The following is a 27913-nucleotide window of genomic DNA, read 5'->3' on the forward strand; positions in this document are numbered from 1 at the left end:
ATCTGGAAGCCCAAAGGCTACTTATGCCTGTCCAATAAAGGGGGGGGGGGGGGAGATGTAACAAAACAGGGCAACCCAGTAGCCTATTGGGTCTTTGTCAAGTCAAGCAACATTGCAAGACTCTGTGGGAAACACCCACAGGAAGATGACAAATTCATTTTAGACTTTGATTATTCTTTTGGTTGTCCAATTCTCTGGATATTGCTGTACCTTTTGCTGGAGTTTGCTGGATATCTGGATATTCCAGATAACATTGTCTTCTTTTGACCACTTCTTTTCATTTGGCAATATCTTCTTTCTTTCTTTTGGCACCCACATGCTCATTGACATTACTCAGATCCAGCAAGCTGATAAACTAGCATATGTGCAATTTGTTTTTTTCCAAACCATGATGCTCTCTCTCAAACAGACAACAAAAATTATAGTAGCTGTTTGTGAATTCATTGTTTGCGATGACTTCTGGGGAGGCAATGATTAGAATTAACATCTACCGATTCAATCCAATGTGATGAAATGCAGAGAGAAGGTCATCTCATTGTAGTCATTGCCTTGCATTTCAGTTATATTCTTCATGCCTCAGCATGCATCACATGAACAAATAATCTGAAATCTGATACAGAAACATAATTATTTCCCATATATATTTATATATTCTGTGTAGTTCTCTGCTGCCAGTTTGTACACATATTACATTTTCCATACATTCTTTGGAAAAGAACAAGGAAATCTATCTGTTTGATTTGCCCAGTTTATTCTGAACACTGTTCTATGTACTGAATACAAAATATGAATGTAATAGATACAAACTGAATTAATAGCATGAAACCAGACATTTTCAACTGCTGGGTGGAAAGTTCTGTTCAATCCCTCATGAGTGGACAAATGTGTTGATTTTAGTTTCTCATTTTTTGCTTTTGTCAGCCTTGAAACTGTTCTTCTTATCTAAATATCTTTAGATAAATTCTAATAGAATGTAAAAATATATATGCAGATTTATGTACTGTATAATATTCATTGTATGAATTTTAATTTTAATAAAAAAAAGAAACTGTTCTTCCCATTTCTATTGTGTGAAAATTAATATTCCTTTTTATGAGATTCTGGACGAATTTCTGCTGGGTCTATTATTTTTGTGTGTTTTATAGATCTACAGTATGTTGAAAAATTGGGAGATATGCAGGTAGTCATTTTTATGTATCAGATTCAGAAGTGTGAAGGGCAGCTAAACAAGTTCCTAAAGGGTAAGATACAGAACTGAGTACAGTACTGAAGTTAGAATCATCCAAGCCATTGTATTCCCCATCACCATGTCTGGATGTGAGAGCTGGATAGTGAAGAAAGACAGTAGAAAGAAAACAAAATCATTTGACATGCGGTGCTGAGGATACTGTGGATGGCCAAAAAGACAAAGAAATGGGTCAGATCAAGCCTGAACTCTCCTTGGAAGCCAAGATGACTAAATTGAGGCTGTTGTACTTTGGCCACATCATGAGAAGGCATGACTGATTGGAACAGATCATTGTGCTAGAGACAGTAGTAAAAAGAGAGGAAGATGACATACCAGATGGCTGGACTCAGTCATAAAGGTCATGGGCATGAACTTGCAGGACCTGAACAGCGCATAAGAGAATAGGGAGTCTTGGAGATCTCTCATTCACAGGGTTTCCATGAGTCAAAATCAACTCAAAAGGCAGTTCATAACCACTGGTTTGTGAACTATCTCTCTAAATTCTTCCACATAAATTTAAACTGTAATGTTGCTTTCACAGCCTATATTTCTTGCATTTCATTCTCCCGTGAAGTCATTGCTAGCATCCCCCTTTTCTTTCCCATTCACATTTCTTCCCTACCTATGTCTATTACGTCAGGATGATGATGCATGATCCAACCTATAAAAACATACACCAGAGGTCCAAAAAATACTAAATAATCCAGTTTAAGACCATTTTAACTGTCCTGGCTCAGTGCTATGGAATCCTGGGAATTGTCATTTATTGTGATTCTCTGATAGAGAAGGCCAAATGTCTCATAAAACTACAGTTCCCAGAGTTCCCTAGCATTGAGTCAGGGCAGTTAAAACGGTCTCAAACTGGATTATTTCTGCAGTGTGTTTTAAACCACAAATTATTCAGCTATAGGATACTAGAAGATCCTCTATTGTAGCACTAAGATTGCATTTGTTCAAACTGACTTGATTGACAACTCCCAAATAATGTGGAAATTGAACATTTTAAAGTTTGCACTTATCTAAATTTTGCATTTTTAAAATGGACAAAAATGTATATAAAAAGCATGCTTTATCATAAAATACTTAGGAATTTCATACAGGACACGCACAACTTTAAAGGAGGTTAATACAGAAGAGACAAATGAACATGTATGTAAAGGAAATGACATGGACTAACACAGGTTGATTCATCTACTAACCTACTAACAATATTCCTCTGGGAAAATGTCCGATAGAGATATATGTTGCTCAGTTTTAGCATAGCCTTCTATTTAGGAAGAAAGTATAGATTTTTGGGTTCACTTTCCTGAAAGCAAGGCAGTGCCATTTCAGAACCATTACTCTGAAACTCAGGGGCCATTTTCAAGTGAAATTAATGCTGAAAGCTAAGCCCTGTACAGGAAAATCCACTGCTCAATTCTGTCTTCCATTCACTTGTCTCTTTTCACAACTGCCACTATTTGAATGTGCCCAGTACTTTCATTTCTCTGCTACTGCCCCCCCCCCCCCCAGTTTTCATAAATTAGCACTGATGACTTACCATGGCAGTTTATATAAACATAATTTCATCAATATATGGTATTGAAGAATGAGTTCACAGTAAAAAGAAGAACCCACTATGTATTTTCTCTAATAAATGGTGAACTCCCGGTTCTCAGCACTAGAGGGGGAAATGAAGGCACTACAGTCCAGTTTATTTATTGACAAATATTTATACGTTGCTTAGATTTCACAATTCCAAGCAGCATATTTCAATAAAATATACACACTACACAAATGAGAAGATACTGTTTATGTAAGCCAAGAAATAGATTGTAGGTTGAAAATTAAATGCAAAAGTACTGAAGAGCCTAACCTGCTCAGTTTGTAGTTCTAGGAACAGAAAGCTTGATGGGAACATATTTCATTTTTTACTTAAGTACTTAAGGAGACAGTGAACAGCTGCTGCAAGAGAGAATGACAAGGTGGTACCTAAATAGATTAACAGTATGTAGGATGAGCATGTGAGGTTCAGCAGTTGCAAAATTATATGTATTTTCACAAAGCAATACTGCAGTTACTAACCACATTTAATAATAGAAAATATAGCAACAAACAGACAATGAAAAGAAGTATGGCAAAGCACATCTCTGAAAGATGTGGCTTTGTCATTTACCACATAAACACACAGGAACATAAGAAGAGCCATTCCAGATCAGAACAAAGGCCTTAGGGATGTGTAACTGCCTGGTCTTTAGATGCTCTGTTATACCTTACCAGTTATCATATTACGTAATGGCAAGTGAAGTTCAGCATCTGGAGGACAACTGCTTTCCCAGCTGGGATTTATCCAGTCCAGTATTTTGCTCCCACAGTGGTCAACTGGATGCCTATGGCAAGCTATTCCCTGCTTATGAGATTAATAGTACTCATCAGTGTTTCTCAGCAATTGGTATTTGGAAGCACATTGCCTCAGGTATTGCAGGAAATATATAGCCATTATGTCTAGTACCCACTGACAGCTTTATCCTTCATAAATCGGTCTAATCCCCTTGTAAAGCCAGCAAGGGTGGTGGTCATGACAACACCTAGGATTAGCAAATTCTACTTTGGATAAGTGCCACCTTGCATTTTATTCTGTGGGTATAATTGCTTTGCAAAGTTGTTATCAGTTTCATGCCTCTTTAACTGTCATTTGTTGTTATGTGCCTTCAAGTCATTTCCAACTTACGGCAACCCAAAGGCAAACCTATCATGAGGTGTTTTTTTTTGTGGTTTTTTTTTTTTTTTTTGCAAGATTTGTTCAGAGGTTGTTTGCATTGTCTTTCCCTGAGGCTGAGAGCATGTGACTTGCCCAAGGTCACCTAGTGGGTTTCATGGCTGAGCTGGAATCCAACCCTGATCTCCAAAATCATAGCCCAGCATCCAAACTGCTACACCACACTCCTCAGAATTGTGGTTTCATGTAGTAGTCACATTTCTACCTAAACAGGCACCAATATTCTGTAGTAAAAAATCAGAAACACCTCCCCAAAAACAAATCTTAAAATTCCATAAGATGGAGCCATGACAGCTGAAGTGGTACAAAACTGTTATCACTGTATTGTACATGCACCTCATCCATTCTGAATCTCCCATCATCCTGGCTTAAATCCTGCTTAGTATTGGTGGAGTGTATATCTCCATGGGTATGCAGAGTTATAATGTTGCAATGGTTTGAGTGGTGTCCCAGTAGGTCATGCCAGTGGACTTTCTGGGCTGTGGCAGGAGAACTGTGCCTTCATACTGGACTTGCTTTACAGGACTAGTTTTCTTGTGAGTGAATGGGAAACTGCATTAGTAGGAAGGTACTGAGTAGGCAGGTAGTAAATACTTCCTTATCCAAGAGCATAAAAAGCTTAACCACCAACATAACATAGAGTTATTCTGGAATAATATACCAATTAGATTCCAGCCTCAGTTTTACTTAGTTTCCAGGCCGTTACTACTAAGCCAACACTGTTATCTTACCCTCAGTATAGCCTCCTGAATATTTCAGCTGCCCTTCCCTGTACCTATCCAAGCTTTACATAATACACACAAATGTATACTGAGATGCAGTGACCAGAACTATATCTGCTATTTTCAAGTGAGGTCACATCATCGATTTGTTTCAAAGCACTATGATACTGGCAGTTTTATTTTCCATTCTTTTCCTTATGATCCCCAGAATGGTATTTGCCATTTTCACAGCAGCTGCACACTGAATTAATGTTTTCATCAATTTATCTGCCACAATCCCAAGGTATCTTTCTTTGTCAGTCAGCAGTGCCTCAAACCCACACAGCATATAGATGAAAGTAGGATTTCCTCTCTCCTTCCTTAGGCTTAATTTTACATTTGGTTACAGTAACTTGCATTTGTCATTTTAATCCCTTCTCACCTCCAATTTGGAGAGGTCTTTCTAAAGCTCTTCACAATCCCTTTGTGTTTTAATTACCTTTAATGAGTTGGTATTTTTAGCTACCATGGCCACCTTACCATCCAACCCCAACTCAGATAATTTCTGACATTAAAAGTACCTCTTTGGTGGAAAGAAGAAATTCAAATGAAGTAAGATAAAGCTAAGAGCACCAGTCCCCATAGCCTTAGGGGATCATGTGGTTTATATCCCTCCATTATAAGATTGTCCATCTGTAAAGATTCTTTACTAGTTGTTTTTACACAGTTGTGTGCCTTCCAATCATTTCCAATTTACGGCAGTCCTAAAGCAAACCTATAATGGGGTTTTCTAGGCAAGATTTTGTTCAGAAGAGGTTTGCCATTGCCTTCCCCTGAGGCTGAGAACATGTGACTTGCCAAAGGTCACCCAGTGGATTTCATGGCCAAATGGGAATTGAACACTAGTTCCCAGAGTCGTAGTCCAACACTCAAACCACTGTGCCACAGCAGTTACCAATCCTTGAAGTGAACTCATCCATTTATCCAGTACGTAACTGTTAAGTTCATTCAGACATCTTTGGTGTTAAACTTTGAGGGATTTTTTTTAAAGTCCACATAAACAATGGCCTGTTACAGACTGCCAAAATAAAGCTGCTTCGGGTCTCTTTGGAGGTATGCTGTTTAAATGATGCATGCATCCTAAAAATCCGGAAGCTGCACCAAAGCTGCACTCCTATGCTTAGGAATGGCATGTGGCTTTGGCGCGACCTCCGGACTCTTAGGACCCATGCATCATTTAAATAGCATACCTCCAAAGAGACTCAAAGCAGCTTTATTTTGGCAGTCTGTAACAGGCCAATGACAACTATCTTAGTTTTATCCAATGCACATTGACACTTCCAAAGAAATTAAAATATTAGTGAGACTGGACGTATCTTTACAGTAGACTTGTTTAGTTTTTTTTTAACAAGACACACCTTCTTGCTTTTTAAATTCAAATATGTTTTAATATTATAATTCATGTTTTTATTTGTACCTTTTTCTTTAATGTGGAGACCTGCTATGGGTCTAAGGTCTGGGAGAAAAGTGTAATATAAATCACATAAACAAATTAACACTCAGAACACTCAGAACATCTGGGACTAATTTGTTGGAGGTCCCTAGGTCAAACTTTGCACGGACCTCACAGAGGGCTTTTGCCATCGCTGCCCCTTCACTCTGGAATAAGCTCCCCGTAGAGCTTCGCTCCGCCGCCTCACTAGTTATTTTTAAGAAAAATCTGAAAACGTATTTATTTCGGTTGGCCTTCCCACCTTAGTTAAATTGTTTGTTTTTCCTGCCCCTTATTTTTCCCTTTCGACCTCAGACCATTGTAAATTAATTTCTCTTTCTCTTTGCCCTTGTCATGTGTATTTTATTGATTTCCTGCTCCTATTCCTTGTAGTAATGTTTTTAACCTTTATATTGAATTTTTATCTTGTATTGTAATGTTTTAAATTTTGTAAGCCGCCTTGATCATATTTTTTGGAAAGGCGGGGTAAAAATAAAATTTATTATTATTAATAGAAATTTGAATTTAAATTACTTTATTTATTTAAAATTGTTAATATTTATATGACATCCTATAGCTAAGGAACTCAGGGCAACTTACATTAAATTCAATTTTAATTGTGCAACCATAGAGATTACTGATTTATTTTACAATCTAAAAACATGTTGAACGATTTAAGAAATTAAAACAGGTTTAATAAGGGAAAACTGTGTATTTCTGATGAGTGGATAAAACCATCAGACCCCACCAAAGGTTTCCTAAAAACTCATTTTTCAACTTGGCCCCAAAATACAGCCAACATTGGCACGAACTGGGCCTCTAAGGGAAAACTATTTCATTGCCCAGCTGCAATGTAATGACATTTTCTAACACCAGAATCAGAAAATCAGCAATTTGACATTTGCATGCCTCAGGTTAGACACCTTCCACACCTGGTGATTTGTTGGTTTTCAGTTTGTCATTCTGGTACTGAACTTCATCTCTTATAAATATTATTTTCTTCAGTACCTTCAACTATTTCCCCTTCCTTTCAGCCATGGGTATTTGCCCTTCATCTTCTGCAGTCAAGACAGATGCAAAGAATCACATTTGGTTTTCCACAGTCTCCTTTTCTTTACATCCCTTTAACCTTCTTGCCAGGAGGTTTTCTCCTTCTGTTGCATTTACATAAAGCTAACAGATGCCCCTGATGTTTAGTATTTACTCTTAGTGCAGTAGGCTGGGCCTCTGCTACCAGACAGATTGGATTTAGAGTCCATGCCAGCATGAGGACCAAACATTACAAACAGACTAGTGACACAGAATGGATTAATCTGTATTACGGATTTTTTAGATTGATTAATTCATTAATTTAATATTAGCTTGGCAGTCCGAGGCTGGGAAATAGATGAAGGCTGATCACAGACTGAGGGAGTGAGTTTTCTTCTGTGATACCTTTATTGGGTTTCAGTTGGCCAATAAGTGTATCACTGATGGTTTTTTGTTTGAATTTTCTTCTGTTACTAACCTGCTTGCACAGTTTTCATAAATATGGGGGGGGGGGGAGTACATGGGGCATGCATGTATACTTTGGTTTTGTTTGCTTCTGCACTATATAACCCTTAGGAGTTCATCTTCTATTGACTTCACCCTAGCTCTCCTAATTTAGCCAGCCCTTGGAAATTGTATTGCCAGCCCCAGTAGAATTTGGGTAGAGTTTGTTGTTTTGGGTCCCATTTCTACCATTGGTCGTGCAGGGATGTTGGACCCTCTTAACGAAAGGGGAGGAATGCTTCTCTGCTCTATACTATCTGCCTCATCATTTGCCAACAATAAAGCTTAACTTATCGTTATAGCACCAAACAAAATCTTGGAGAACTCTGGAACTAAACCCAGTTGCAGAACAGAAGGCTTCAAATGCACACTTCTGGATGAGAAATATACTGTCTATCCAACCAGTGTCAGCACAAAATGCAAATGGAACAAGACTTCATAATAGAACACAGACACACAAATGGGTATGAAACCCGAGTCATACAAAGCACAGTGATTTCATTCCAAAAATGCATGGGTAAGTATAGATCCTCACATAAACCATGCATCAACTAAATACAATAAAAGTTGCCTGAATATGGGCAGAAGGAAAGCATTCTAGAAAAGCAACTTTACAAAGCCAATTAAATTAAGTATTAAAATGTATTAGCTGTCACTAGGCATCATGTTGAGTCACTGAGAAAACCGCAATACAGTGAACAGACAGCTTCAGTTCTTCAGATATGGAAAAGGATGTTGCCAGAAGGAGATGTTTGACTATTGTTTTAAATATGCTAGATAATAGTTGACAGGTGTAGAAGAGCAAGGAATGTACAGTCCGCAGAGGACATCTTTCAGACAAGTGTATCCAAGAATCCTTGCCAGAATAGAAAATCAAAAGAATAACACAGGCCTGCAAAACTGAGCGTGATAAAAACTTTGAAAATGCATGCTGGTTTTATAGGAATTTGATGTTCTAAATCCAATGGAGATTTGGTCCATCATACATTTTTTTTACAGATTATTTTGGCATTCCTACAGTGTAATATATGACTGAATGAAATGATCCTGCAAAAAAAAAATTAACTACAAAGTGTGAAAGGGGTTAAAGTCTTCTAATAGATTTTCAAAAGACTAATTCATGGATATGGAATGCAAAAATCCATTCAAAGGCACTAAAAGAAACCACACTGAAACATCAGCGCCCACACTTTATTAAAGCTGAGTAACAACAGAATTGATTTTAAAAGTATCAAGTTTGTGAATGAACTGTGTGTGGTACAACGTTTTTATTGTGCTTTTCAAATTCAGCAGCCAAAAATACAGTCATGTCTCCATATTTGCGGCTTTGATATTTGCGGGTTTGATTATTCACGGATTTCATTAATATGTTCTTTCTAGGACTGTCTAGGTCCTCCAGTGCAACTCTGTGGTCAACTTTAACTAAAAGTTGCACTGAAAGACCATTTGTAGCTACTCCAGTGCCATTCTGTGGTCAGTGTATGTTGGACATTGACCACAGAGTTGCACTGGAGGACCTAGAGATTCCTAGAAAGGTGTCCTCTCAGGTAAAAACAGTATTTTTGTTATTTGCGGTTTTTCCATATTCACGGGGGTCTTGTTCCCCTAACCCTAGCGAATATGGAGGGACAACTGTACATTGAAAAGCTACAATATTGAAGAATTTTTGTTATCACAGGCCTATGTAATGAATGTAAATTATTACTGACAAAAAAACTAGTTCTATGGCAAAAAGCCTATTTCCAACAATTCTGACAATGAGGACAACTCACCAGCCTCAACTCCCATGATCAAATGCTGAAATTTAGTGTGTATTAGTCATTACAGCAGCCTTTTAGAAAAAGCTTGTCCTCATGAGTTGCCTGTCAAAGAGAGATTATTCTAGAAGTTAGTGCCATTCTACTAGAATGGTAAATGCTTCATCGGAGTAATCTGCAAGCCCATAACACTCTTCTGTAATGAAGAGAGAGTTTGGCTTTATATTGTTGCTTCTTATCCTAGCAAAAGAAGGGCTTTCAAAAGATGATAAAATGGAGGGCAAAGATGGATTTTCACAGAAACTGCTGGAAGAATCCCACTGAATCTCTGGGTTTCCACCTAGAAGTAAGTTCACACAGGAGCTCACAAACAAGGAGGATTGGGATAAAATAATTTGTTGTCTGGTGCAGAGCAGCAGATAGCAACTATTCCAGGAAAAGTCAAGATGCAAACTGGCACCTAGCCATTTTATTTTTAAATACTACCAAAAAAAGGGAAGAAAATAAAGAAAATCTAAGCACATGCTCCTTTCCTAGCTGACAAGAATAAACTAACAATCTGCTGCCTTTTCATGACACACAAAGTTAGGAGCCTCATTTTGTCAGCCCTGAAAATGTAAATTCCAAAAAAACCAGCACTTGATTTTCCTATTGGCACAAGGGTCACCATTTTATTACACTATTCTGTATAGAGGGACTTGAGTGCCCACAGACTTTGGTATCCAGAGGTGGTCCTGGAACCAAACCCCAGTGAATGCCAAGCACCCACTGTATGTACTGTTGCCCCTCCATTTTTGCAGGGGATCCATTCTGGAGCCCCCCCCCCAAAACCCACAAACTTTTCTATATTCAAGCTCCATTGGCTTCAATGGCAGCATGCGCCCATGGGCACACACAGGGGGGCATTTTGTCACCCTCCAGTTGCCGCCTGAAAATGGGCAAAAGATGCAGATTTCAAGTTCTCAAAAACAGAGGGGCAACTGTATAAGAGAAAATTCTCCCACACACACATGCTTTTTAGAGATGCAGTTTAATTGGGTATGTGGAGGAATATTGAAGGGTGGGTTCATGAACACAGACTAATAAAATGCAACAGATACATGTGTCAGAATAGTCCTGAAGCCTTCAGAAGGTGCCCCCTTCTAAAGATATGTTAAAATGGATCTCTGGCTTTTCTCCCTTCAGTTCTTTTACTCCTCTTGGTTGTACCATGCCCAAGAAAGAGCTAAGAGGATTAGAAGAGAACTATCAGGCCATAGGGTATCCCTGCAGCTACTGTAATTCCTTAGTAGCTTCTTGCAATATGGACCCTCATTTTCTTTGAATATTTTTAAGCCATGGATGGTTAAATCCATGGATAAAGAATTTGTGGATATGGAGAGCCAACTGCAATTTATCCCAGGAGCAATTTGAGGTGAGAAGTGCTTTTTTAAGAAACAGGAAATGACTGCTCCTTTAAGATCTAAAACAGGTTGGGGGAAATTAAGTTTAAATCCCCAAAGGCATCTGGAAGGGAACATATTTTATGAGGGCCACATGAAGGCTACAAGTCATATTTTGAACAGCCTTGCTTTCATCCAATGATGGGACGCCTATGAGAACCAGCATGGTTTAGTAGTTTGGAATATGACTCTGGGAGATCAAGGTTCAAAGACATCTTCCCCCAAACTACAGAAATCCACTGGTGTGTGTGGGAAACTAGATGGGGAGTGGAATGGAGTATCCTGGAGGAAGACATGGCTGACTGACACACTAAATGGGAAATAGACATACTGCAACACTTTCATTGAAGATTGCATATTCCACTTTTTATCATTACTAGGTTAATACATACAATACAAACAATCAACCAAGACAATAAGGAAATGGAAATAGTGAAAGAATGCTCATACTCTATCAAGAAGGAGACTGGCACAACCAAACATTGAAGTCAGAATCATACAAGCCATTGTATTCCAATTACCATGTATGGACCGTGAAGAAAAAAGACAGGAGGCAAATCAATTGGTTTGAGATGTGATGCTGGAGAAGAATACTGAGGATAATGTGGACAGCCAAAAAGACAAAAAAATAAAAATAAAAAAGTGGGGGGGGGGGTCCTTGAACAGTTCAAGCCTGAAATTTCCCTGGAAGCCACACTTAATCAAATTGAGGCTGTTGGACTTTGGACACACCATGAGAAGACATGACTCAAGAATGCAAGGAAAGGTGATGGGAAATAAAAAGAGGAAGTTCGCATGCTAGGTGGATTAGGGAGGTCACAGGTATAAGTTTACATAACCTAACTACAGCAGTGAAAGATAGTCTTGGAGATGTCTCATCCACAAGGTTGTCATGAGCCAGGGGCAACTTGAAGGTGCTTAACAGCAACAAACACTATATATGCAATGAAATATAAAAGTAGCCCTCTACCTATTTTGCTAGTTTACTATATTCAGGGAGACATTTTAAAGAGACATTTGAAAATATGCTCCTCTACCTGTAGTCTGAAGTGGCTCTGTACATGATTCAAGAAGCTCATTTGCGCACAAGGTATCCATTTATTCTAATGCACCAAGGTACCTGTAAACCAACATTTTCATCTGGCACAGCAAGAATGCTGCTCTGGTGGAAATGTTGTTAGCACTGGGGTGTTCCATAGACAAGAAACTTCTCACATAAAAGCTCAGTGTTGCTGAAATATTGATTAAAGCAGCAAAGAAATGAGACACCCACAGTTATACAAACTCTATAGTGCACCTTATTACTCTGATTTATAGGAGATTTTATATTTTGTATTTCATCATTTGCCTGTGGAAAATTTAGGGATTAAGATCCGGCACCTCACAAATCTAAGTGGGAAGAGATTTCATTACACTATTTTAATGCAAGCCAGAAAGTGTAAGATTAATGTACTCCTCTAGTAACTATAAAGCCAACCTATTTGTATCATTTTATGCTATAAAAACTAACTGAAAATTTCTTTTGGACATTTTATTTCCAAAATGAAAAATCCAGTTCCACAGATCATCTAAATCAGGTGATAAACAAGGCTAATGCTAGAGATACAGAATGATATCCTATTATGTTCTCCTATTGATAGAATGGCTTCTATCAGAACACAGTAATTCCGTTCTCTTTCCTCCCTGTAGTTCCTTACACCCTGAAAACTTGCTCCAGAGGACAGAGGGGAAAGGGAGTTGTTTGTTGTGTGCCTTGAAGTCATTTCCGACTTATGGAAACCCTAAGAAGAATCTATCACAGGGTTTTCTTGCTAAGTTTTTTCAGAGGGGGTTTGCCGTTGCCTTCTCGCTGAGGCTGAGAGAGCATGAAGGAGAATAATAGGTACTAAGAGAGAAGGGGAAAGTCCATTCATTTGACATAAAATCTTGCCTACTGTGAAAAACAAAGAGAATGCAGTATTATGGATAGATTATTTGGCTTGGGGTAAACACTAGGGATGGGAAGAATGTTACAAAATACTCAAAAAATGGTAAAGAAATGTGTTTCTTGAGTGTCTAGAAACCCTAATGAGAACAATCCTGGATTGATGAGAATTTTTGCAGTTCAGGACTCTGTCTATGTAAATTTTACATGCGGTTGTTCAGCATTTTTTTTGTTCTTGTTCTGTGCCTTCAAATTGTTTCCGACTTATAGCAACCCTAAGGAAACCTATCATGGGGTTTTCTTGCTAAGTTTTTTCAAAAGGGGTTTGCCATTGCCATCCTCTGAGACTGAGAAATTGTGCCTTGCCCAAGGGAATCATAGTCCAATGCTCAAATCACTATTCCATGCTGGCTCTTGGTTGGCTGTTCAGTACTGTATAGGAAACAGCATTTTCTTTATAGGAAACAGTGTTTTTGCATAGGAATTTCTGCACAGAAAAGGCTGTCTCCTGTGCAGATAATACTTTTTTCCTGATAAAAAAATAACTACATACCAATTTTGTGCAGAATAAGTCACAAACTGCAAATAGTAATTGAAAAGTAAACAGTTTCTAAAGTGAGATGAAAACTGATACAATTTCATCCTTTGAGAAACAATAGCAAAGGAAAAACTGGAGTCCTCTGAGTAACAAAGTAACCAAAAGATAATTCCTCCCTCAGGGGGGGCCCTCTGTGTGTGTGTGTGTGTGTGTGTGTGTGTGTGTGTGTGTAAAAGAGAGAGACAATGTCTCTCTGTGTGTGCATGTATGAGGAGCAAATTTGCTAATCTCCGGCCCCATTCAGACTGGTCTAAAAGACCTGGAAGGAACTGGGCTGATCCGGATGCCCCTCCCCCAAATCGCTCCGTTAGCAAGTGCCCACTACAAATTTGAAATCAAATGCATTTTGACCTGCAAATTAGAAATCGAATGCATTCTGTGTCTGCTGGCGAGGTGGCTGCTGCCAATCAAGCTATCGTCATGGTGACGTTTGCAGGGCATCGGGGAAAGTGTCCTCCCTTTTTAAAGAGCCAGGCACAGGGGTTTCAGCGGCTGAAGCAGGGAGAGAGATGCCTCTCTCTCTCTCTCTCTTTTTATAAACCTGTGGGCTTTTGGATCAGATCTGCCCCTGTCCCAGGCAAAGGATGGGATTGCCATGCATTTTTTTATGCTTTTAAAAGCAACATTAGCTTTCCCTTTGCTTCCCTTGCTGTATCTGCCTCTGGAATACAAACAATGCGCATATTTGCTCAAAAAAAATTGTTAAAAATGTAACATTGATTGTTTGCAACATTTGTAGCTTCCCCCTCTGCAGAAAGCAAGGAGATCCAAGGATATAAAGTGCAAGCCTGGCTCCATCTGCCTCTGGAATACAAACAATGCGCATATTTGCTCAAAAAAATTGTTAAAAATGTAACATTGATTGTTTGCAACATTTGTAGCTTCCCCCTCTGCAGAAAGCAAGGAGATCCAAGGATATAAAGTGCAAGCCCGGCTCTATCTGCCTCTGGAATACAAACAATGCGCATATTTGCTCAAAAAAAATTGTTTGAATTTGAAAAGGGGGGGGGGGTTGCCTGACTTGAGCTCCGTTCGTGACCTGAATTTTTTCCTCCTGCAAGGGAAGGAATGCCCAGCGACAGAGGGCTTTGGGCAGGGGATGCAGGGAAAAGAGGCTCCTAAAGAATGCCTCCCCTTGCTCTCTTCTTCCCAGGGCTCTTTCCTCCTCCCCCTCCCCTCCGATGAGGGGAGGAAATGCCTTGCCCTTTGCCCACCCTCTGACCTAAATCCCTCCCTCAATTTGCCTCGATCGTGATTGAGGCCAAGTTCTCATTCCCAGGACCCGGGGTTTTCCAAAAGAAACGGTATTTGCGCCGATTTCAAAAACACCGCGCTAGGGGCCATTTTCCACGGAACGGATGTGCAAGCCTCGGATTCGCTTGTGTGAGATTCGGGGTGAGTATGAACTTCACGTGATTGAATCGGTTTGAGAACCGATTTTTTTGGTAGTGTGAATGGGCCCTCCATCTTTTTGTTAAATGGTACTAATAAAAGCAAGCCTGTTCTTTTGCACCAACATATTATCTCATCCAGCATCCTCTTTCCCCAAAGTGGTTAGCCAGTTACTCACAAGAATCTCTCACTTCCCTCCTACTATGCGTGTAACACCAACTTATTAAGTTACTTATATCTTTAAAACAAGTAAACAATTCTCTCACCACTTTGTTCAAATAAAGCTGAATTTTATTGCTATTTCAACCATCTTGTGACTACACTTGTCATAAAATCAAAATAAAGACAGGGCAATAGTTATAAGAACAGAGCTATAAAAAGGAGGGCATCACTGCTGCCAAGGCATGTCAAGTCATGCAAATCAAACTACTGTTCAAATCTTAATTCTAGGTTTATGTGAACTGATACAAGATTAAACTGGCATTGCTCATTCCAAAAAGAACATCTGTCATATTTTCTACACAGCATGAACAACTGAGCACATACAGATACTCTCATCAACAGAAAGAGTATTTGGGGAGAGGGTGTTTTTTAAAAAGGAGAGTGGTAAGCAAATCTGTACCTTGGATCAAACACTGACAGGAATACGAACTGCAACCAAGAAATAAGAAAACTAGGAATGGGAAGGGCAGCCATGAAAGACAAGATCCTAAAGTTTAACGATATACAGCAGAGCACTAAAATCAGAATCATCCAAGCTTCTTAGAGCAAGCTATCAAGATGGATTGATTCAATAAAGGAATGAATCTGCAACCACCTGAGCAGGGCTGTTGATGGCTGGGGCTTGAAAGTCTCATAGGATCTCTGTAAACTGAAGTTGGCTTAACCACAAACTACAACAACACTAAAAGCCATTGCTTCCATTTCTGTCCCAGTACAATTTGCATTCAACATATATAAATGCTTGTCAAATTTCTACCAAAATCCTAAAGCATGAATGACCAGAATGACAAAGTTGTGATTGCCAAGCCAAATATGATCACCCCCCCTTTAATTTGGGCGGGAGCGAAATCTTTCACTTTTCTAAACATGGCCAAAAACTTGTCTGGAAAAGTTAGAAGTGAGAACAGGAAGTGACCTCATACTGTTCCTGCCTCCATTCTTGGAACAGGAACTTGATCTTGCCTCATTCTCAAGGGCTTCTATGACTTACAGACTGAAGGTCTCCCATCTGTAAGTCATAGAACTAGTCAGTTCTTGCTACTCAGGTCAAGGTAGAAAGGAAATGCAATGATTCAGGCAACTTTAAAGTGACTTTAAAAGCAATGGCTCCCGTGAAAAGTAATTTTCCCAAATATTTTGATGAATATGAATAAAAGATACCCCAAATTTATGCATGTGAGAAGCAAGCATCAATTTAATAGGAGTCACTCCTAAGAAAGATGTGCACAAGGCTGCATCCTGCATGTGTCCTTTTCCTCTGTGGAATGGCTGTAAGGTCTACAAATCAGCCCTCTTCTGCAATAATAAATGAGAATGTTTCTGTGTTATAGCCTCCAAGGTGACAAATCCTGGACATCTGAAACTTGGCATGCACATGTTAAAAAATAGTTCTAAGGTGTACACCTGAAGTTACTTATGTTTTTAAAAATGTTGTAATTAATATCTATGTGTGTGAATTCTATTGATCAGTCTTGAATCATTAGGTAGTAGTCCTAACTAATACAAAATTTTGAAATTGAGATAGTTTGAAACTGGTAATGAGGGACAAATTTATAGGACTTCCCCATCTCCAGTTATAATTTGAGCAGAGCCACTTCAGCCCATGTGAGTCCTGGTATTTTTGCTAAGATGTGTGTGTGTGTGTGTGTGTGTGTGTGTGTGTGTATCAGGTACAGGAAAAGTTCAGCCTGCAGACAGCACATGGGCTCTGCCTAAGCCCCTGTGTAACAAAAATGGAGACAAATACAGCATTTTACCTCCCCTACATGGTAGTGGTATTTTGTGGCTAATGAAATAAAACCACTCCACCTCAAAACACTGTTTGAAAATCAAAATATGAAATAAACCTCTAGACTAACCACTATATACTCTCCCTCTGGTGGTTGCCTCCCCTATCTGCCCCCAATTCAGTCTAGGTGGACCCTGCTGTGAGTCCTTGAGAACAAAAATTGGGCCCCTTGAACTTTAAAAGTTGCCCACCTGTGGTGTTTGTGTGAGACAGAGACATCTCACACACCATGTATTTCTCTGTCTTTCTATGAAGTGAAGTGTTTGAAGGCAACCCACACTGTGCATATGGTCTAACTTCTTGTCCAGAATTGGATTCCCAGAATAAGTATTTATAAAAAAATGTGCCATATGAAGCTGTACACCATATTATTAGCAAAAAAGAAATGAGGGCAATTTCTTCACATCAGTATGAACTAATCACAACAGGTGACTTATACATGAAATTCTCCTAGTTTGGCCCCTATTAATCTATATATTTCAGATCATATGGTTCACTTTCCTTCTTTTAAAAAAGTATCTAATAATCATAGAATCATAGAGTTGGAAGAGACCACAAGGGCCGTCCAGTCCAAACCACTGCCATGCAGGTGGGATCTCTTTTCCTGCAGCTTGCATCCATTGTCCAGTGTTCTAGTCTCTGGAGCAGCAGAAAACAAGCTTGCTCCCTCCTCAATATGACATCCCTTCAAATATTTGAACAGGGCTATCATATCACCTCTTAACCTTCTCTTCTCCAGGCTAAACATACCTAGGTCCCTACATCTCTCCTCACAAGGCATGGTTTCCAGACTTTTCACCATTTTGATTGTCCTTTTCTGGACATGCTCCAGCTTGTCAACATCCTTTTTAAATTGTTGTGCCCAACTGTCATAGAATCAGAGCTGGAAAGGAACACCAAGGCCACCTGTCATATAGGGGATACACAAGTATACAACCCTCTGTCATACAGGGAACATACAAGTAAAACACTTCTTAGAGCAAGCTATCCAACTTCTGTTTAAAAGCTTCCAAAGGAGGAGAGGCCATCACTTTCCAAGATGGTATTTTCGACTGTCAAACAACTTACAGTTAAGGCCTCTTCCTAATGTTGTGGTAGAATATCTTTTCTTTAATCAGTTGTTTTATTAATATTCTTAATATTGCTGCTAAGAGTTATATTGATATTCTGCTTCAGACACTCAGAATAGCTCACATGTACTTACCTAGTGGTCTCCTGAAATTTCCTTAACTTAAATATTTGATCCATAATTTATGATCCATGTTTACTCAAAGCAAACCCAAGGGGCAAACTCTCTATTAAATGTGTTAACATTTGCACACATATGAGGGAATTAGTTCCACTCAGCACAGTGTGAGTTACTTCTAGAGAACACATAACTAAGACTGTGCTATTATTTTGATTTTTTTTCACTCTTATCATACTAAATGAATAAGAACTAAGAGACTAATTGAGGCCCCATCTGTGGACTTCTTCCTTTTTCCACAGATAGGATTCTATCATTCTACACCATTATTACACATAATTGCCATGGATCTATTGTGTGGAATCCTGGGATATGTAGTTTCATTAAGTATTTAGAATTCTCTCCTAAAACGCTCTATTGTCTTTCCAAACTACCAGTCTCAGGATTCCTTTAAGATGTGGCAGTCAAACTGCTATTAAGTGTTAGCTTGAAAAGGCCTCTGCTTGTTGTTTTTTAAAAGCATTTTATCAGATATGTTTCCATTTGTCTAGGAAGTTCAGCATACAAAATGCTTGTGGTCCACATCCAACCTGGAGTATGCATACTGTGGAAGATCCACACAATCAGAGCAGATTCCTTCAGCTTGAATAGACCTTTAGACACCTCTGGTGGTTGCCTCCCCTACATATCCTTGAGACAACTATGCAAGATTTTTGAAAAAATCAGGAAAGCCATGTTAATCTGTTGCAGGAAGTAGTATGTGAGTCTATCAGAGAGAGCACCTTGGCAATCTAGAGAACTATGGGTTTGATAGAGAGCAACAACCTTTGGTTGACTGTTTGAATCATCGAGTTGGAAGAGACCCTGATCTAATTAATCAACTACAATTCACTAAAATGGTTTTCCCTTCATTACGTAGGATATTTTTCTTACACACATACTTATAAAACTGGGAGGTGAGGGTTGCTCTCTCAGAAGTAGTATTCCCTCCTGTTGTGAAGGAGGAAGATGCTTCTTCAATGGCATTCTCCAAAAGCTGCATGCATCAGCTAAAATAGGGGTAAGCAATCATCTGTGGCTCTTGACATAATTTCAGACTCTGAAATTATCAGTTCAGACTGCCAATAAGAGTGATTTGTCCTTGTCCCCACAGCCTACTGAATGAGGGATAGGAAGGGGTGTTAGAAAAAGAGAGGCAAAAAATAGGATGGCCCCTGAGAGATAGCTCTTAAGGGAGAATGCCCTTTGATAGTAAAGAGCTCACCAATTCCTTGGGCTTAAAATGAAAGAACTGTGCTTAGAAGAATAGCTTTTCTTTATTCATATACAGATTTAAAGTGATCAGTTCATTATTAACTTAGCACAGGAATAAAGGCAGCCAATTAATTAATGTTACCTAGTTAATCAACTAAGATACCTTTCACTGGGTGATAGGCTCAGTGTGGCACTAACATTCATAAAGATTTCCATCATCTGACAAAATGGACAGAGAAAAGGAAGATCATATGCACTAGTACAACTACTAGAAAATTGCAATAATGATCTCATAATGCCACATCCTTAGCAAGCAAGCTGATGCAGAGAAGCTGCTTTGCATTGAATCAGTTCATCAACTCAGTATGAGCCTTGCCTAGAGAACTTGAAATCTAAACCAGGGGATCTTCAACACTAATGGTGAAATATAGCCCTTCCCAAAGCACCAGCTGAAGCTCGACATACAGGTGCACAAGCCTCCACTGCAGGGTAGGTCATGCTAGGCTCAGCAGTTTTCTGTATGTCCACTGCATCAAATTCATGTGGCGCACATCTTCATACATGGGCCTGTTACAGACTGCCAAAATAAAGCTGCTTTGGGTCTCTTTGGGGGTATGCTGTTTAAATGATGCATGCATCCTAAGAATCCGGAAGCTGCACCAAAGCTGCACTCCAGTGCTTAGGAATGGAGTGTGGCTTTGGCGCGAGCGCCGGACTCTTAGGACCCATGCATCATTTAAATAGCATACCTCCAAAGAGACCTGAAGCAGCTTTATTTTGGCAGTCTGTAACAGGCCATGGTTTGCTACAACTGGATCTGAATGGGACAATTTGATTAAGTGTAACAGCGAAGGAACTAAATTAATAAGGAAAGCTCATCAGTTTGTTGGGAATGCCAAACATGTGCCTTGGCCAGTGGGGTAGGATATATGATGTCTAAGCTAAGCAAGAACACATGAACTATAGACCATTCTTAACATTTTGTGATGTCTGCTACACACTCTATTGAACAAGCAGATGGAACACTGCACCCACATCAACATCCCAACACACACTTACAGGGAGGTTACATGGATACCTCAAGCAAAGACTTCGGCATGAATGCAAAGTATAGAAGTGCTTCAAATAAAAATCTAATTATTCTAAAGTTATCCTACTCAAACTGCAATAAGTAGTTTACTAATGTTTTCACACTTTCTGCAGTGGCAAACAATTTTTATTGGCCACATCTTAAACACGGGGTGTGAGGGTAGGTTCCACTGAACTTAGTATGGTTTACTTCTAAGTAAACAATCTCAGGATTGTGCTGTTTATTTTACAAATATTTCCACTGAAACAAAACCCCAGTCCAGCTTTTATTTTCATCTAGATACTGGCCACCCTGATAATAACTTTATTTTGGCAGAAATCCAGGTCTGAAATCAAGTGTCAGCACTACAAAAATGCCAGCATCTGGTTTTTGAGACAGCTAAAAATCTGATGGTAATCCTTAACATTGTTGAAATGCTCTCAAAAGTGGTATGTTGGCAGTTTGACATTTGAAACATCTTCCCATCCTGTCCATTACTGGATTAGAACATTGGTCTTTATGCAACATCACATCACACAGGGTCAGGATCCACTCTGGTAAATAGGGATGAATAGCATGCATGTCAGGAAAAAACACAACGCAAAGCCTAGGATGCTGATGTCTCATTTACACAGTGCACAGCCAACAGCTTCAAAAGGCAACACTGCTTTTTTGCACAGAAGATCTCTCTTATTCCCAACAGCTGATAGGCTCAATCTCCTGAAGCAAGAGGTAAGATCCATTCCCCATCCCTGTCGGTTTTTGAATGCCAACCTCTGGTTTTGTAATTTCCAGTTTCATGCAATACTTCTCAAATTCCCATCAAATAGTGTGTCTGTGGTACAGATGCACCAACCTTTACGGGCAAACTGATTATGCAATCTATAGAACCTCTTGGATTAATAAGAATAAATCACTGTAATGAGCCTATGTCCATTAAACTTGGCCTAGGTCCCACTGAACTAATAGGTTTTGCTCCTCTTAAACATTTCCAAGATCAGCTGGGAAATTCAAGTGTCTCCACATCCAACCTGGTGCCTGCACCCATTTACACAAATGTAAGTCCCACAGAGTCCAATGGAAGCTACTCCCAATGAAGTTATGTGTTTGATCGTAACCTTAATAACAATTTCAGGGGGTGATGTTAGCCTGTTGCAGCAAGAACAAAGATGCCACTCTTAAAGACTAATAAGTTTTATTTGGCATACACTTTTACCGACTACAGCCCACTTCATCATATGTAGCCTTAATAACACTGCAGAGCCAAACCTTGCAACTACCCCCCCAAAAAAAAATCCCCCAAACTGTATATTCTTTCCCTCTCCACATTACTTCAATCTCTTTATTTCCACTGTGAGAGAGATTATGTATTGTCTTCTTGCTTTTCATTAAAATGATCTGCAAATACTAAACAGTAATTCAACTTGAAGTCAGTGACAAAATTCTTTATTATAAAGATTCTGTTCGCATCAATAGAGATGAAATACTGCATTTGCAAAGGCGAGTGACCATTTCAGTGGATTGACATTCTATATAAAACTTAGTAACATGGAAAACACAAAGCCGTAGGATGAGCTAGGGCTAAGTACGGACACTGAGTAAAACACAAGAGTATATTTTCTAAATGAACCAAGCATTTTAGAAAATTAATATTGACTTTACTTAAACATACACACATATAGCCAATGCCATTTCCCAGCATCATCAGCATACATTTTAACTCTTGCCCAGCAAATGACAGCAAAGGACTCTCAGCCGAGAACACATGTGAATAGTGCCTTACGGAGAATGACAAAGGGTGAGACCCATGTTCTGTTTGAGCAGAAGAAAAGGAGTATTTCCTCCCAATTGTTCCATAAAATCAAGTACCTGACAAAATCAACACAGGAAGAAAAAATGACTGCACGTGTCTTTAAACAGAGAGAGAGAGAGAGAGAGAGAGAAATCTAATTTGCAGTATCTCTGTTAAACACTGTGATGGCGAAAAAGAAAAGATGGAAGGATATGTCCCAGTGGGATAAGTAAGAATATATTCCAGGGGATATAATAGGAATACATCCCAATGGGATATAGAAGGAATATATCCCAGTGGGATATAGAAGGAATACATCCCAGTGGGATAGAGAAGATATCCCAGTAGGATATAGTTAAGATATATTCATGTAGCTAGACTATATCCCTATAGACCATAGCATGACTATATCTCAATAGGTTATGCCATGAATATATCCCAATGGGATAGAGCATGAATATACAGTATCTCTATACCATACAGCATGAATGCATCCCAATAGGCTATAGTAAGGATATATTTCAATAGCAAGAATATATCCCAATAAGATATAATAGAAATATATCCCAGTGGGATATAGCAAGAATACTTCCCAATAGGATATAACAGGAATCTATCCCAGTGGAATATGGCATTAATATGACCCAATAGGATACAACAGGGATATAGGATACAATAGGACTCTGTCCCAGTGGGATATAGCAAAGATACATCCCAATAGGCTATAATAGGAATATATCCCAGTAGAATAGGAATCCATCCCAGTGGGATATGGCAGGAACACATCCCAAGAGGACACAGTATGAACACATCTCAACAGGCTATGCATGGCAAGGCTACATTCCAAGAGCAAGAAGAGCATAGCAGCCCAGCAGGGCTCTCTCCCAGGGATGGCAGAAAAGGCTCGCTGCTGTCAAAGGGGGAGGCGATCCAGGGAGCGACCCACCCTTCCTTCCTTCCTTCCTTCCTTCGCCTCTACGGACTCACAGAGATGCTTCCCAATAAACTGGGAGCTGCTGAAGTTATGCTCCCCGACGATCTGGCGCTCCCCCTTAATAGCCAGCCTTTGAATGAATGAATGAATGAATGAATGAATATTCTTCTTTGGAGGCTGGGAGGGGAAAGGAGTTCCAGGCTCCGCGGCGCTCCTGATTGAGTCCACTTCTGAATGCCCCAGAAGAAGAATAGGATACTATAAGATATATAATTATATTAACTCTATTCTAAACAATAAATAACCTAAAAAGAAAAAAAGCGGGCAAAGCTTTCCGTATGGGTGCTTTTTTGTTATTTAAATGTGAATTGTATATTGTTTTAATGAGATTACTTTTAATTATTGTTAAAGTTTTAATTTAAAAAAACAACCTTGTGAGCCGCCTTGGAGCCCTTCCTGGGAGAAAGGCGGCACACAATAAAACAAATATTAATGAATGAATAAATGAACATTCCTTTGCAAATGCAGCTGGTCCAAGTGTCTGTGGCCCTAGGCTTCTTACCTGCCCCAAGGCTGCTGCTGCTGCTGTGAGGAGCGGTGCAGATGTTTCCAGATGTTGCCCCTTTTGCTTTGCTCCTCCGCAAAATAACCCTCTGCTCCTTTCGCCAGAACCTCAGAGACTCTTTCTAGCGCCTCTCGCTGCGCCTCCAATGCTTTTACTCCACCGGCCCTCTCTCCCCGCCCCTTCTTTCCTTATATGGGCAAAGCCACGCCCATTTCCCCCAGGCGGCGTTTCTCATTGGGCGACTCCTCCCCCGCCTTCTCTCAGTCTCTTTTTCCTCCCCTCTCTCCGCTTCCCCCCTCCCTTTCCTTTCTCTCCCGCAATGCATCTCGGAAGCGGGAGTCGCGCAAAAGCGAAGCGGACTACAGGTCCCAGGGGCCCCCGCGCGGTCGCCGGCTAGTTCCGGACAACGCCTGGTGTGTGTGGTAACGGCGGCGGCTGGAGCAACTGGGGAGAGAAACGGTGCCTTTCCGGCGGGGACTTCCGGCTGAGGAGTCCTAAAAGGTGAGGGAGGTAAGGTGGCCGAGAGTGGCCTTTCTTCCTCGCCTTCTTCTTCCTTCTCTCCCTTTGAGTGGGGTCGACCGGGCAACCGCCGTAGGGGTCACTGGCAGGTTTGCGTAAGGGCCTAGTCGCGCTGCGGGAGTTGCGACGGTCGGGGGCCGTAAGTGAGCTTCGAGAATACGAAAAAGCCGGCCTGAAAAGTCAGGCCTGGTGGCTCAGCTTGAAAAGGGAGCCTCAGTAGAGCAGGAGGCGGAAGGGAAAGGGAAGCGGCGGCTGAGGAACGAGCGAGCGAGCCGGTCCCTGTTTCCCCTCAAGGCTGGGATTGGGGGAAAAGGTAAGAAAAGGGGAGGTGACCAGGCTCAGTCCTCCTTTTCCAGGACTTGTCCTCCATTCCAGCCTCCAGTCCAAGAGGAATCCCAAAACGTCCTCCATTTTGAGCCTGACTGAGGATTGACGTTTCTACGAGGGCTTTCAGCTTTTTATGGGTCATGCCCTGGGCCCAGGGCTATTCAACATCGTTATCAATGACCTGGATGACAGAATTGGGGGCATACTTATCAAATTGCAGATGACACCAAATTAGGGGGAATAGCTAATACCCCAGAGGACAGGATCAAGATTCAAAATGACCTGAACAGACTAGAAAACTGGGCCAAAGCTAACAAAATGAAATTCAACACGGAGAAATGTAAGGTACTGCACTTAGGGCGGAAAAATAAAATGCACAAATATAGGATGGGTGACACCTGGCTGAATGAAACTATGTGTGAAAGGGATCTAGGAGTCCAAGTAGACCACAAGTTGAACATGAGTCAACAGTGTGATGCGGCAGCTAAAAAGGCCAATGCTATTTTAGGCTGCATCAATAGAAGTATAGTGTCTAGATCAAGGGAAGTAATAGTGCCACTCCATTCTGCTCTGGTCAGGCCCCACCTGGAATATTGTGTCCAGTTCTGGGCACCACAATTTAAAAAGGACATTGAGAAACTGGAGCGTGTCCAAAGGAGGGCGACAAAAATGGTGAAAGGTCTGGAAACCATGCCCTATGAGGAATGACTTAGGGAGCTGGGGATGTTTAGCCTGGAGAAGAGAAGGTTAAGAGGTGATATGATGGCCTTGTTTAAATATTTGAAGTGATGTCATATTGAGGAGGGAGCAAGCTTGTTTTCTGCTGCTCCAGAGAACAGGACCTGGAACAATGGATGCAAGCTACAGGAAAAGAGATTCCACCTCAACATTAGGAGGAACTTCCTGACAGTAAGGGCTGTTCGACAGTGGAACACACTCCCTCAGAGTGTAGTGGAGTCTCCTTCCTTGGAGGTCTTTAAGCAGAGGCTGGATGGCCATCTGTCAGGGATGCTTTGATTGAGAGTTCCTGCATGGCAGAATGGGGTTGGACTGGATGGCCCTTGTGGTCGCTTCCAACTCTAGGATTCTACATTTGATTGAGCCCTCCCAACATTTTCCTTTTGTTGTGACTCCTTTTGGGGTTGGACTGCGTGACCCTTGAAGTCTCCTCCAGATCTCTGTGATTCTGTTATTTAGAGATCCCCAAACTTTGGGTCTCCCAAGTGTTTTGGACTTCAACTCCCAGAAGCCCCAGCTAGCTTGGCCAGCAGCCAGGAATTCTGGGAGCCAAAGTCCAAAACGCCTTTGGAGGGCCAGAGCTTTGGGAGCCACTCTTCTAGAGGGCGTTTGGAGAAAATACAGTGCGCCCACGTCATACACGGGTGCATTATATGCTGCTTTCAGCATACACTGACAGCAGCGCCAGAAGCCATGCACTGGAAGAAACAATGGTGCATGTGCCCATGGCGCGCGTGTGCCAACGCACCACTGTACCACCGCAAGCACAAGCCCCATTATTTATAATGCAGCTCGAGCATGCACACTATTTCTTTTACGCGGGGGGGGGGGGTCTGTACTCTTCTTCAAGAAAGAGAAAGGACTTTTTGGTGATTTTTTTCAGGCTATGTAGCCGTGTTCTAGAAGAGTTTATTCCTGATGTTTTGCCGGCATCTGTGGCTGGTATCTGCAGAGAAGATATCACTCATACAGTCCTCCATATTTGTGACTTTGATATTTGCAATTTGATTATTTACGGATTTGATTAATATGTTCTCTCTAGGAATATCTAGGGCCTCCAGTGCAACTCTATAGTCAACTTTAACTAAAAGTTGCAATGAAGGACCCAGAGATTCCTAGAGAGAACACTGCACTAGGCATTTGTAGCTCTTCCAGTGCAATTCTGTGGTCAGTGTCTGGAGGATGTTGACCACAGAGTTGCACTGGAAGACCTAGAGATTCCTAGAGGGGTGTCCTCTCAGGTAAAAAAACATGGAGGGACAAGTGTATATGTATATATATCACTTCCTTGATTTTGCTCTCTAATTTTAGGCATAACTTTCTAATCTAGAAAGCTCCAAAGATACCAGCCATAGACACTGGTGAAACGTAAGGAACAAACTCTTCTAGAACATGGCCCCATAGCCTGAAAAACACACACACAAAAAAAAAAAACCATGGATGCTGGCCATGAAAGCCTTTGACTTCACAGAGAAAAGACTGTTTTGAAATGGGTCCAGAATGCACTGCAGAATTAATGCAGTTTGAGACCACTTTAACTGCCCTGGCTCAATGCTAAGGAATTCTGTGAACTGTAGTTTTGTGAAACATTTTGTCTTCTCTGTCAGAGAGAGCTCTGGCGCCACAATAAACTGCAATTCCCAGGATTCCCTAGCCCTGAGATAGGGCAATTAAAGCAGTCTCTGACTGGATTATTTCTGCAGTATGTTTTGGACCATGGTTGCAAGGCTTGTGACTGTCAGCATAAACGTGGTGATGCAGTGGTTAAATGCCTTTATCCCAGCCATTCACTCACAAACCACAAGGTTGTGAGTTCAGTTCCAGCCAGGGGCTCCGGGACTGGCATCCTTCCAAGGTCACTAAAATAAGTACCCAGCTTGTTGGGGGCAATTAGCTTCCAGTTGTAAACTGCTTAGTGCATCAGTAAATGGTATAGAAATATACTTGCTATTGCTACAAGGCACAAGACGGTCCAGTCAATGGAGTAAAAGTGATTGGAGTTTGTACTACTTTTCGTCTTTCTATGATTCCTCCATTTTGTGTTGTCTGGTCCTCCTGTGTGGCGAGGTCATCTGCTCATCCTGGTTACGGCAACCTCTACACCTCAGGACTGACACAGTTTGACACTGTTTTTACTGCTGTGGCTCCATGACATGGGATTCTCTGATTTGTAAACCTACTGGGGGGATGTACTAAAACAAATGACAGTCCAGTTGGCCCTCCACATTTGCAACTTTGACATTTGCAGATTTGATTATTTGCACTTTTGATTAATATGTTATCTCTAGGAATCTCTAGGTCTTCTGCCAGAAACTGACCATAGAGTTGTGCCTAGAGGTTCTCAGAGAAAACATATCTCTAGGCATTTGTAGGTCCTCCAACATGATTCTGTGATCACCATCTATCAGATCTTGATAGATGTTGACCATAGAGTTGCACTGGAGGAACTGGAGATTCCTAGAGAGGTGTTCTCTTAGGTAAAAAGAATTGAGTTTATTTTATTTGCAGTTTTTCCACATTCATGGGGGTCCTTCACCCCTAACTCCAGTGAATGTGGAGGGACCACTGCACTTGCCCATTGGGGAATGCATGCCCATAGAGTTAGATAGGAGAATACTTGCCCAAAACATAAGGTAAGTATTCTATGTTTCCCTATGGACAAGTGTTCTCCTATGGGGAAGTATTTCCCACTG

The 27913-nt window shown here is 40.6% G+C and overlaps 2 protein-coding genes across 4 annotated transcripts in view; one reads left to right on the top strand and one right to left on the bottom strand.

Moving 5' to 3' along the window:
* The window catches only part of LOC149318038 (neuroserpin), a 139112-nt gene extending 115324 nt beyond the window's left edge, over positions 1-23788 (bottom strand). Inside the window, exon 1 of the mRNA XM_089507695.1 lies at positions 23634-23788. The gene's annotated coding sequence lies outside the window, so the exon portion shown is untranslated. The remainder of the gene's footprint in view (positions 1-23633) is intronic.
* Positions 23789-23997: 209 nt separating this feature from the next.
* LOC149318039 (programmed cell death protein 10) overlaps positions 23998-27913 on the top strand; it is a 44736-nt gene continuing 40820 nt past the window's right edge. Inside the window, exon 1 of one of the 3 annotated variants that reach the window (XM_089508901.1) lies at positions 23998-24146. The gene's annotated coding sequence lies outside the window, so the exon portion shown is untranslated. Of the gene's footprint in view, positions 24147-24216; positions 24469-27913 lie in introns of those variants that run through there. The other 2 variants (XM_089508902.1, XM_089508903.1) reach the window with 2 other exon arrangements.

This window comes from Sceloporus occidentalis, unplaced genomic scaffold, assembly GCF_023333645.1.
Source record: "Sceloporus occidentalis isolate IW3139 unplaced genomic scaffold, rSceOcc1.0.p SCAF_2, whole genome shotgun sequence".
NCBI classification, from domain to species: Eukaryota; Metazoa; Chordata; class Lepidosauria; order Squamata; family Phrynosomatidae; genus Sceloporus; species Sceloporus occidentalis.